Source organism: Amphiura filiformis, chromosome 1, assembly GCF_039555335.1.
Source record: "Amphiura filiformis chromosome 1, Afil_fr2py, whole genome shotgun sequence".
In the NCBI taxonomy this organism is placed as follows: domain Eukaryota; kingdom Metazoa; phylum Echinodermata; class Ophiuroidea; order Amphilepidida; family Amphiuridae; genus Amphiura; species Amphiura filiformis.
The window spans coordinates 52,235,290-52,245,568 of NC_092628.1; the positions used below are offsets into that span (position 1 = coordinate 52,235,290).

Genomic DNA, 10,279 nt, shown 5'->3' on the forward strand with positions numbered 1-10,279 from the left:
CATTGTTACGCGCCATATTGACTCAAGGCCAAAATCACCTTTTACCCAAATTCACAACAATAGTACACTGTTTGATTAAGTTAACAATATCTGAGTCTTTTAATTTAAAGTGTGATTTATCAATAATCTTGTGAGTGAACATAAATAAATACAATCAGTCAAAAACAACCAATTACACTGTCTTAAATAAAGTAAAGATACTTAGCCATCAGCCTTCTTCTTGTTGTTGACTTGAAAGTTCTGATGTCAATGTTCTTGATGTATATCCTGATTCACTTGTCCTGCGAAGATCACTGTTCAACGAAGTCCACTGAAGACTTTCATATTCTTTGCATACAAATCTCCAAAATGGCGATATTTCACCTTTCACACAATTTCTTTAGGAAAACAGGCCTATATTGCAGTTGTCCCCTTGTTTTCACTTACTATTACTTGATAGTAGTACACTGACCACATTAGATATGTCTGGTTTGCAATTTCCTTTCTTTGAATGCATATGAATTGTAAGCACCCTATTCATACTATTCGCCAGCGAAGTGTTAGGTGTAATCCGATTATCACTATGCCAACTGGATCACGCTTTTGAGTTCTGCACCATGATCGAAATGATCGCAATACAAAGTCTATGACATGTACTATCAATTCCAAAAGGTGCGTGATCCAGTTACCAGGGACTTACGTAACCACTTCGCTGGCGAATTACTAGCCCACAACAACACTATACTGTGAAGAATTGTTTTAACATTTTCTTATTATCAAGCATAACCAGTCCCATTCTATTAATAACCAATTGCTACTTACAACATAATTATGATTTAACTGGGAAATTCCCAAGAATGATAGTTATAAACATTAACCTTTCACATTACATCACTTTTTCCCAACATGGTGTCATATATTCACTTTACAATCTCGGGGATTTCCATAATGGTGCAATACAATGAACATTCTAGAGAACAGGGGATTCCCAACAATCAAAAATTAGATATGATTCAATTGATCAACTTGATCGACGCATTTCTTTGCACAATCGACGCACTTTGAGACGTAATCAACGCATTTGACGTGTTTGTGGTGAGGGTATGTGGCGTGTTACGTAACCGGCCTTATCATGTTCTATATTACATGTCTCAAAAATGGAGAAAATAAACCATTCCTCGAACCTTGGGTCGAACCAGGGGCCTTCCGAACTACAGTCGGACGCTCTTCCAAATGAGCTACACTGGGATATATCTCAGTTATTATTTTCATTATTATTCATGCGATAATATGAATTAAACTTTTTCAAGATTTTCGATCGAATGTAAAACCACTGGCGTCTTTATGACACCTAATTAATTACTTCATGTAATACCACATACATGTAGATAAAGTCACCTATTTTATAATTACGTCCTTCCAACTATCTAGGTTGTCATACCACGGAGACAAACCTAATTAATTACATCCTCTAATTAATTAATTAATTCCTTCCTTCCTATTAATTACAAACACCCCCCTCACACACAATATATCAAACCCTCCAAACACGAAAAATAATTTAATTTAATTTATTTCCCCAACAGGAAAAAATATTCCAACTTCAACGCAGCACAAACAAATATTTTCAACTTCAATGCAACAAGAAAAAAGAATTCACGTATCTCCATGATCTCCACGCACATAAAAATATTTTATACAAAACACACAAAAATTTTTTTTTAACGACAACGCGATTAAAAACTACACGAGAACGTCGAAAACGACTTAAGGTATCGGAGATGTGGAAAAAGCCTTAGGGGTATCGCAAATGTAAAAAAAGACTTAATTAAGGTATCGGAGATGTTGAAATAGACTTAACGTTGTTTGATGTGATTATTTATGAATTTTTCTGACAAAACATTATTATAATGTTCAATTCTAGACCTGAATACTACCAACAGCTATCACACTAATAAACTGTATATATATACATAAAGTTTGTAGCAATTTTTAACATAGATTTTCGTTTCTATATCAAATTATTCATCTTCTTCTTCTTTTTGTGGTTATTTTTATTCTATAAACTGTACATTTGTGTGTAAATTGAGGGCGCTATTTACATATATTTTAAATTCAAATTAGCCAAATAATATACGTTATATCTTACATTTCATGACAAAATGTTTTTGAAAAGTCATTTGTTAGTGGTTTGCTGATGTTCTAGTACCATTTCACAAGTGTCTACCCCTTGTAAAGGTGCAAACAAGATTTTAGGTAAATAGTGGCATCATTCTTCAACTTTTCAAAGGCCCAGTTTTGGCAGTTTACATGCCATCAAACAACCGTGCGCGGATATGTCGAAAAAGACTAAAGGTATCGGATATGTCGAAAAGACTTTTAAGGTATCGGAAATGTCTAAAATGCCTTCTTACTACTTATTTTCAGTTTCATTGGTATAATCATTTATATCACAGTCATTATACCTGGTACTCAAGGGCTACACCTCAAATCGGACTATAGTGCAGTATCATACGTTTTGGCATCAAAAGGAGCTGCGTCGCTGCTCGCCCGAATTACGCCCGCTGATGTGCCAGTCGCGCCCCTTGATGTGTTAGCAGTGTCATACGTTGTGACATCGAAGGGAGCTGCGTCGCTGTTCGCCCGGATTGCGCCCGCTGATGTACCAGTCGCGGTTGCGCCCCTTGATGTGTTAGCAGTGTCATACGTTGTGACATCGAAAGGACCTGCGTCGCTGTTCGCCCGGATTGCGCCCGCTGATGTGCCAGTCGCGCCCCTTGATGTGTTAGCAGTGTCATACGTTGTGACATCGAAAGAAGCTGCGTCGCTGCTCGCCCGGATTGCGCCCGCTGATGTGCCAGTCGCGGTTGCGCCCCTTGATGTGTTAGCAGACGCTGCTGTTGGTATTTGGTTTCCCATTGTTTTAGTTGTCGAAGATTTGCCTCTGAAAACTTCCATGAAACATTGCCTGTAGTGACTACTGGTGGCAATATACACCAAGCTATTTGTGGATGAATTTATAAATAGCAAAATACGCCCAATGATAAGAAACTTTTGCTGAAAGCTGACACTCCAGAGACTTTGCCCAATTACTTGAGAAATTATATTCACCACAGTCACTGATCTCATAGGAGCCTGAAGGACAAAGAATAACGTAACGAGTATCAACAAAGTGCGTGTAACTTGATTGCGGATCTTAATGTTGTTGTTTCCCATATGGGTGCGTTTATTTAAAGCAAAGGCGATCTTACTGTTCATAATAGCGATGACGACCATGATCAAGAAAAATGTAACGGCGAAAACAGTTGGAGCGGCTATGTTAAAAACGGGTCCTTCAATAAGTGTCATTGTCATGCAAAGGTGCATTGTTCCTGGGAGGGATTCATAGATGTCATCATCAGGCCACTTAATGCACAGTTTCGTATTGCGGCCGTAATCCAGAACTGTAAATGCCGCTGGTCCTATGGATACTAGCCATACAGCTACAAGAAACTTGCGAGTACGCTCTTTGTTGCTCATGTAACGATGTTTCACTGGATGACAAATGGCAAAGAATCTTTCCACCGTTAATAGAATGACAATGCCTAAAGAAGCATAGTAACATAACATGACAGGGACAAACATGAAGAAACAACTCGCTGCACTTCGGAACGGGATGTTTTCTTTGATGGGCGTGTAAACTAAAACACCAACGTAATAGATAGTAGAGACACTAAGAAACGCAACATCAGCGACAGCCAAATTCACGAGATAAAGGTTGACGATGGTGTGCAGTTCGGGCAGTTTCGCGACCGTGTAAACAAAGACGGAATTGAAGAAAATTCCTATGACAAAAATGACAAGAACGACGCTTAGGTAAAGGATAGTTTCAAACTTTGAGTAGAGCCATGTGGATGCAATTTCGCGAGTCGGTAAAACTAGTGTGTTCAATGGTGTGCAGTCTGTATCATTACTTAATAATGACGCCATGATGACGCTTCTTTGTTTCGTTAGAAACTGTAAATTATTGAGATTGTGCAGGATGTTGCGGTATCTCAGCACCAAGTCTTTAATACTATGTAAACGACAACTGGGATTAAGGAATGACAGCAACAACAATGACAGTAACTATAAAAGTGTTCATTACTCGATGCCAATCTAGTTAAAGCTACAAGACAAATGTGTTTTATAATAATTGAAGACCGGATTAAAAAGACTAGTTTACGTCTGACGTCAGTGCAAAGGCACGGCGTGATTGGTTGCTGACCTGCGCAGTACGGCATTCTTGGTTTGGTTGATAGGACGTCATATGCAAAGTAGTCTTTTTAATTCGGTCTTCAATAATATCTGACACAAGCCGCCATGCCATGCGCCGTGATGAGGCACATACAAGACCAGATATAAAAGAATGACATTGATAATACAAGCAATAAAATTAACATTTCAGTGAATCTGCAAACTGTACTCTAAACATCACAACTAAAATTCGATATAAAGTTCAGATAAAGAAGGCTCTAATCATTTCCTGAACCGTGTAGCTCTTAGAAAAAATTTAACCAAATTAATTATATTGATAGAATCGCATGTTTAATTCTAAGCTATATTAATACTGCTTATAGCAGTTACAATACATGCAATTTATTTTAATCGAATAACATCAGTAAATCGTGATCTTTGCTTTATTCGAAATATATACTTTCTTTTGTTTATAATATAATAAAATATTCAGTTTGTATACGGTATAATATAATAAAATATTCAGTTTGTACAGCGCCTTTTGAAACGGTTTCAAAGTATTTAGAAAAGAAGCAGTGTAATTAAGCAGACATTGATATTTTTCATTTAGTTTCTTGGATTGTTTTTCTATAAATCTGAGGTCATATCGTTTGATGAATAAGCAAATTATAGATAGATATATATATATATATATCGTATATATCGTATAATTGTAAATTTATCATGATAATATTGTGGTGGATTGAAAAGAAAATTTAATTAACAGTCAATCCATCTCATTGATAGTCAGGGTGATAGTCGTTATCTAATTTAGTTATGAATTCTTATTTGCCTGTCACGATAATTTTGGCATGGGTGGTAAAGGATGCCAGCTGCTTCAACTGATGTCAGAGAAACAAAATGCCCCTTATTTACATTTGAGCCACTGATTTTTTTAGTTATAGGCCTTACAAGGCCTATAACTAAAAAACATGCCTGGCGACTTGTTCCGGGTTTGTTGGAGCTGCTCACAAATGTTACTTTCTGCTCCGAATACCACATCATTTACCTTTGGGCTCCCCTGTAAAATATTGTTATTTACATTTGGCATAGGCCTATGGGCCCTGTATTATTTTTTTTAATTAAAAAAAGGTAGGGGACTGAAGGTCTAGATAGCAAGGGGGTCCGAAGGCCAAGAAAAGGGGCCCTGTCAGCTGCCCAAGTCAGCTGACTTGCTGACTTCTTAAACCAAACCGATGTGCTTGAATGCATCTCTACAACGCCGTTCAAAGCTGTGCTGCATATAAATAGAGTATAACGTGAATCAGACGATGTCGCACGTCAGCCGTCGCAAGTCAGCCGTCGCACGTCAGCCGTCGCACGTCAGCCGTACGGCATTAACCGTAAACGCCTCTTCGCAATCTTTTCTAGCGTGTCCGCGGCAGTAAACACGTTTAAATTACGGTATTTCCTGCTTCGGACACATTATGTGGTTGTAAAGGAAGGATTACCCTTTCGAAATGCACCGGTTTAATGTAAATAGTAACTTTGAATTATTTTCCCATTGTAAGTTGTACCAGGGATAAAGGGCTAGGGTTTTGTCATGGTTTGAATCATCAAGCTGATGCAACATAAAAGGGAAAAAAACACAGCCGTGATGCATATTTGTACTGACATATGATTTTATAACAATTATTGTATGGCAATATAACAAAAATGTATACATAGTGACAATAAACTTTTATGGATCAAGTGTGGTAGCTCCCTCATGTCAAAATCGACTGGAAATAGTTATCACAGCAAACACAAAAATGTTTAAAAAAATTAAAATCGTGATCTTGGCTTTGGTAAAAACGTTTGAAAACATTTTATAGCAAAAACACCACAAGACAATGCGATACATAACAATTATTAATAGGCTATATGTGAGGATCGGATATAATTGATATAAGCCCAAGAAATTATTATTTAAATGACCATATGAAGCTTATGCAAACTGACATATAATAAATTGAGAGAGCAGAAACAAATCAGGACCCAGGGGTTTGATCCCCGGACCTCACGATTTAATACCGGTCGTGAGTTATTATACCAGCTGGACTATCTAACCTGAGTTCACAGTGGTACATGGGTATTTTTTGGCATATGTTTTGCAAAAACTATTTTCTCAACGGTTATCTAACATTATGTTAGAATATTTTGCAGCAAATTTTAAACAATGTTTTTGAATATTATTAAAACGTTTTAAACCATAACCCGAAATGAAATGTTTTGTGTTTGCTGGGATATCAGTCTCCAAACTCATGAATGTATTGACGCAGACAACGGCATACAGAGGTTAAAGCACCCATGTACCTCACACCCACAGCACTACAATTAGGCGTATTATACGTCTTCATAAAAGATAGTACGTCAAAGTTCACTTCTCAAATGGCGAACTGTAGTTAGGATAACAAAATCAAAGACTACTTTATGACCTCACAAAGTTGAACCATTTTGAGCGAAAATAAAGCTCATTTTGCCAATGTCAACATGGGGTCATTGACAGAAAATTAAGTTTCATAACATATTTGACTAACACCACAGCTATGGTAATTCACAATATATAATAATACATGTATAACAGTAGTGGAAAGAAAATGGCAAATACAATACGAAATACAATTTCAAATGACGTCACGAATGTAAACACCAATTAATTTGCATGCTCGTCAAAATCCAAGACCTGTCATTCGTCTAGTCATTTACATATAATATCTATGATTAACACATTGTACATTATTTACAAAAATAAATACTATTTAGTTCAAAATTTATACAGATAAGCATCTATTAATGCAACTACTATCAAAACATTCTGTGGTATTAATTTTTCCTTATATAATACATTTTATAACATGACCACGCGTCATGCATGTCAGGAGTTTGAGTGAGGGGTTTGTTCCCAAAAGACAATGACTCTTAAGCGCGCTTCAGACTCCATATTGTACGTACAATATTGTATGTACAATACTTTTCGTGACGTCAAAAAGTATTACACGTGCAATAAATAGTATGTACCGGGAAAATATATATTTTGCTACAATCATTGGTTGCTTAATTGATACGGAGTTGCCAAATTTCTAAGAGTTCTAAATTTAGTGAATGCACGGAATGATGAACATCTTTTAATGTCTTCTTAGAGTATTCAACCATGGTAGGTATCATAATACCTACCATGATTCAAATGTACTTGAATTATTATATAATCAATGGGCACCTTTTTAAAGTTAATAATACGTCGTATTAATACTAATATTAATAATATTAAAATTGTAATAATAATATAAATGGCACATTCAGATCTTATTTATTTATTTATAGATTTATCTATTTAGGCCTATTTATTTATTTATTTATTTATTTATTTATTTATTTATTTATTTATTTATTTATTTATTTATTTATTTATTTATTTATTTATTTATTTATTTATTTATTTATTTATTTATTTATTTATTTATTGATTGATTGATTGATTGATTGATAACTGATTGATTAATTGATTTAGAGATTCATTTATACTGATATTTAGTCATATATTGATTTAGAAAGTTTAAAAGTATTATTTGTAGGCCTTTGTATTTATTCTGGTTCTGATTTTATTGATACTGATATTTTTGTTAATTTTAAAGTTTTGGCATAGCATTCGTTACATTATAACACGCTGTGTTATGAATTTGCAACACCTTTTTACATATTGATATCGTTGAGGCATGTTATGATAGGCCTACTTATGATCATCACAATACATCCATAAACGTGTTAATGCAGTAACCGTAGCGTTAGGGGCACGGAAGACCCCCCCATTGATCTGAAATATTAGAAAATCCCATAGGAAAACTGCCGAAAACGGCTTGTGCCCCCCCCCCTCATCAGAACCGGATGCAACGCCTTCTATACTTTTTCATTCATTAATTATAGGCGTATTAATAGTAATGCGTTGAGTTTTTAAAAAGTAATATCCGCCTTTTTTCTGTCTTTTTGAAATGACATACGGTACTTGTTACAAAAACAAATCAGCATGGAAAACATTTTTTTTTCGTCAGAGGCAGATATTTGGCCTATTCAGTGTCATAAAGCTACAAAATAGACGATCTTTTAAAATCATTTTTAAATGGCTATTTATTTTTCAACCATATTGTTTGTATTTGTAATGTTCACACAATCTGAATATGTGCTTGTAGGACAACGATTTTGAATTAAACATGTTAATTGTGATCTTTTAATTCCCCTAGAACACCACAGTTAAGCGTCCAAAATTGTAAGTGGGTTTTCTTTTATTTAACCTCATTATTTTGCTAAAAATTACTCGAAAACCCTCCTAAGAGTTGTTGTTACTAATAAACATTTCATAATTTTGGGCAAAGGATAGCCAAATAGTTGACCGAAATCGTATACCAATAGGCCCTATTTGACTGAAATCGTATATTAACATTACCGCCCCTTCGTGGCTTTATTGCAAGCCAAAGTGTGAAACGAGATTACTTGAAATATATATTTCAGAGTTGAAAGAGTTTCAGCCCTACGAATATATTCTGAAATATGTCTCTCTGATTGGTTGATGGTCAAGAGGATTACGGCATCCTCAAAGCCTCTTGCTGTAATTCTCTAATCGATATCTATTATAGGACCGATCTTCTGAAATCCATACAACCGTGTCAAATGAAATAGTCTCGAATCATAATTTGTGCACGATACAACGTTGATACGTCAGATTTCGGAATTTTATTAAAAATAGGCACAAATCACATTGAACAGATTGAATGCTGGCAAAAGTAGATAAAATAACTATGGGTCGAATTTACATTAATCAGTGTCCTGGGGCCAGGATAACATTTAGGACTCCTTCGAATTCTAAAACAATACTTCGCCAAATGTCCTTGCTTTCATTTTCTCATTTAATTTGTTTTCATTTTAATTAATTTCTTTATCCACTGGCTCTCTGGTAAATCCGGTATTGCCAAATATTTCTTGTCCATTACCCGTGTTAATCTATTTATTTATTAAAATGAACCATCTATTAAATTCCTATAATACAATGTATAGGCCTAGTGTATTTGATAACAAATTTGTTTTTATTTTTGATTGGAATTTGGGTTCCATTACACGATTTCATAATAAGATATGTTTGGGCATGGCGGAATTAGTATATGATTAAAAATAGACATACTCTTAGGCCCCCTTTTTTGATGTTTGTAGGCCTACATTATTGATATCAATATTTATGTACAAAATGCAAAAGAATGTATATATATTTGATTGTTTTGTAAACATTAAATTTGATGTTTACTCATAATTATGTCTGGAAAGTCAGGGAAAAACTAAGGAGTATCGGTATTTAGTTTCATGGGAAAGTGGATCAGATGAGCAGTGAATAAAAACATTTGCCCTAAATCTTTATTTGATTTTTATTGTTTTATGAATTTATTAGGGCTACTGGTAAAGTGCAGAAAAAACCTCCAAACGCACTCTAGGATTTTTCATCATCAGCAGTAGAAATTTCTCTTGCATAGATTTTCTGGTGACCTCGCTTGGATTTAGCAAACAATGAACCGTAAGGGTTAAAGCGCGTTATTTAATCTGATTCAACTCGTCGTGGCACGTATATTTATTGCACGTGTAATACTTTTTGACGTCACGAAAAGTATTGTACATACAATATTGTACGTACAATACGGAGTCTGAAGCTAGCCTTAATTTAGAATCATTGTTTGGTAACACCAGTTCCAATTGATTGAGTTGTTATCACCTAAGCTAAGCATTAAAAGATTATCATGACGAGGAATAGTCCTGAAAATAGTAAATGAAAATCTCGAGGGAAAAATCTGAAATTTATCGTGTCCAATAATTCCAAAATTCTTCCGTATTAAACTTGGTCCAGGATTCATCGTTTAGTGTTCGTAGAATGCGAACACACGTGTGTTCTGAGGACCATGGTATAGAATTGGATGGACTGAGCACAATACACATTATTGTACAAGCAAATCAGTAATTTCAAATATATTTTATATAAATTGTGTAGGCCTATTGTTTGAAAAAACATCCATCAAATATTGTCATATTT

General features: G+C 35.0%; 1 long non-coding RNA gene across 1 annotated transcript; it reads right to left on the reverse strand.

Annotated features, from left to right (window-relative positions):
* Window positions 1-6,378: 6,378 nt before the first annotated feature.
* On the reverse strand, window positions 6,379-10,272 carry LOC140148642 (uncharacterized). Its single transcript, XR_011858507.1, has 2 exons — window positions 9,908-10,272; window positions 6,379-7,133 (listed from the first exon to the last, which is right to left on the reverse strand). It is a non-coding gene; the product is annotated as an uncharacterized lncRNA (long non-coding RNA).
* Window positions 10,273-10,279: the final 7 nt, after the last annotated feature.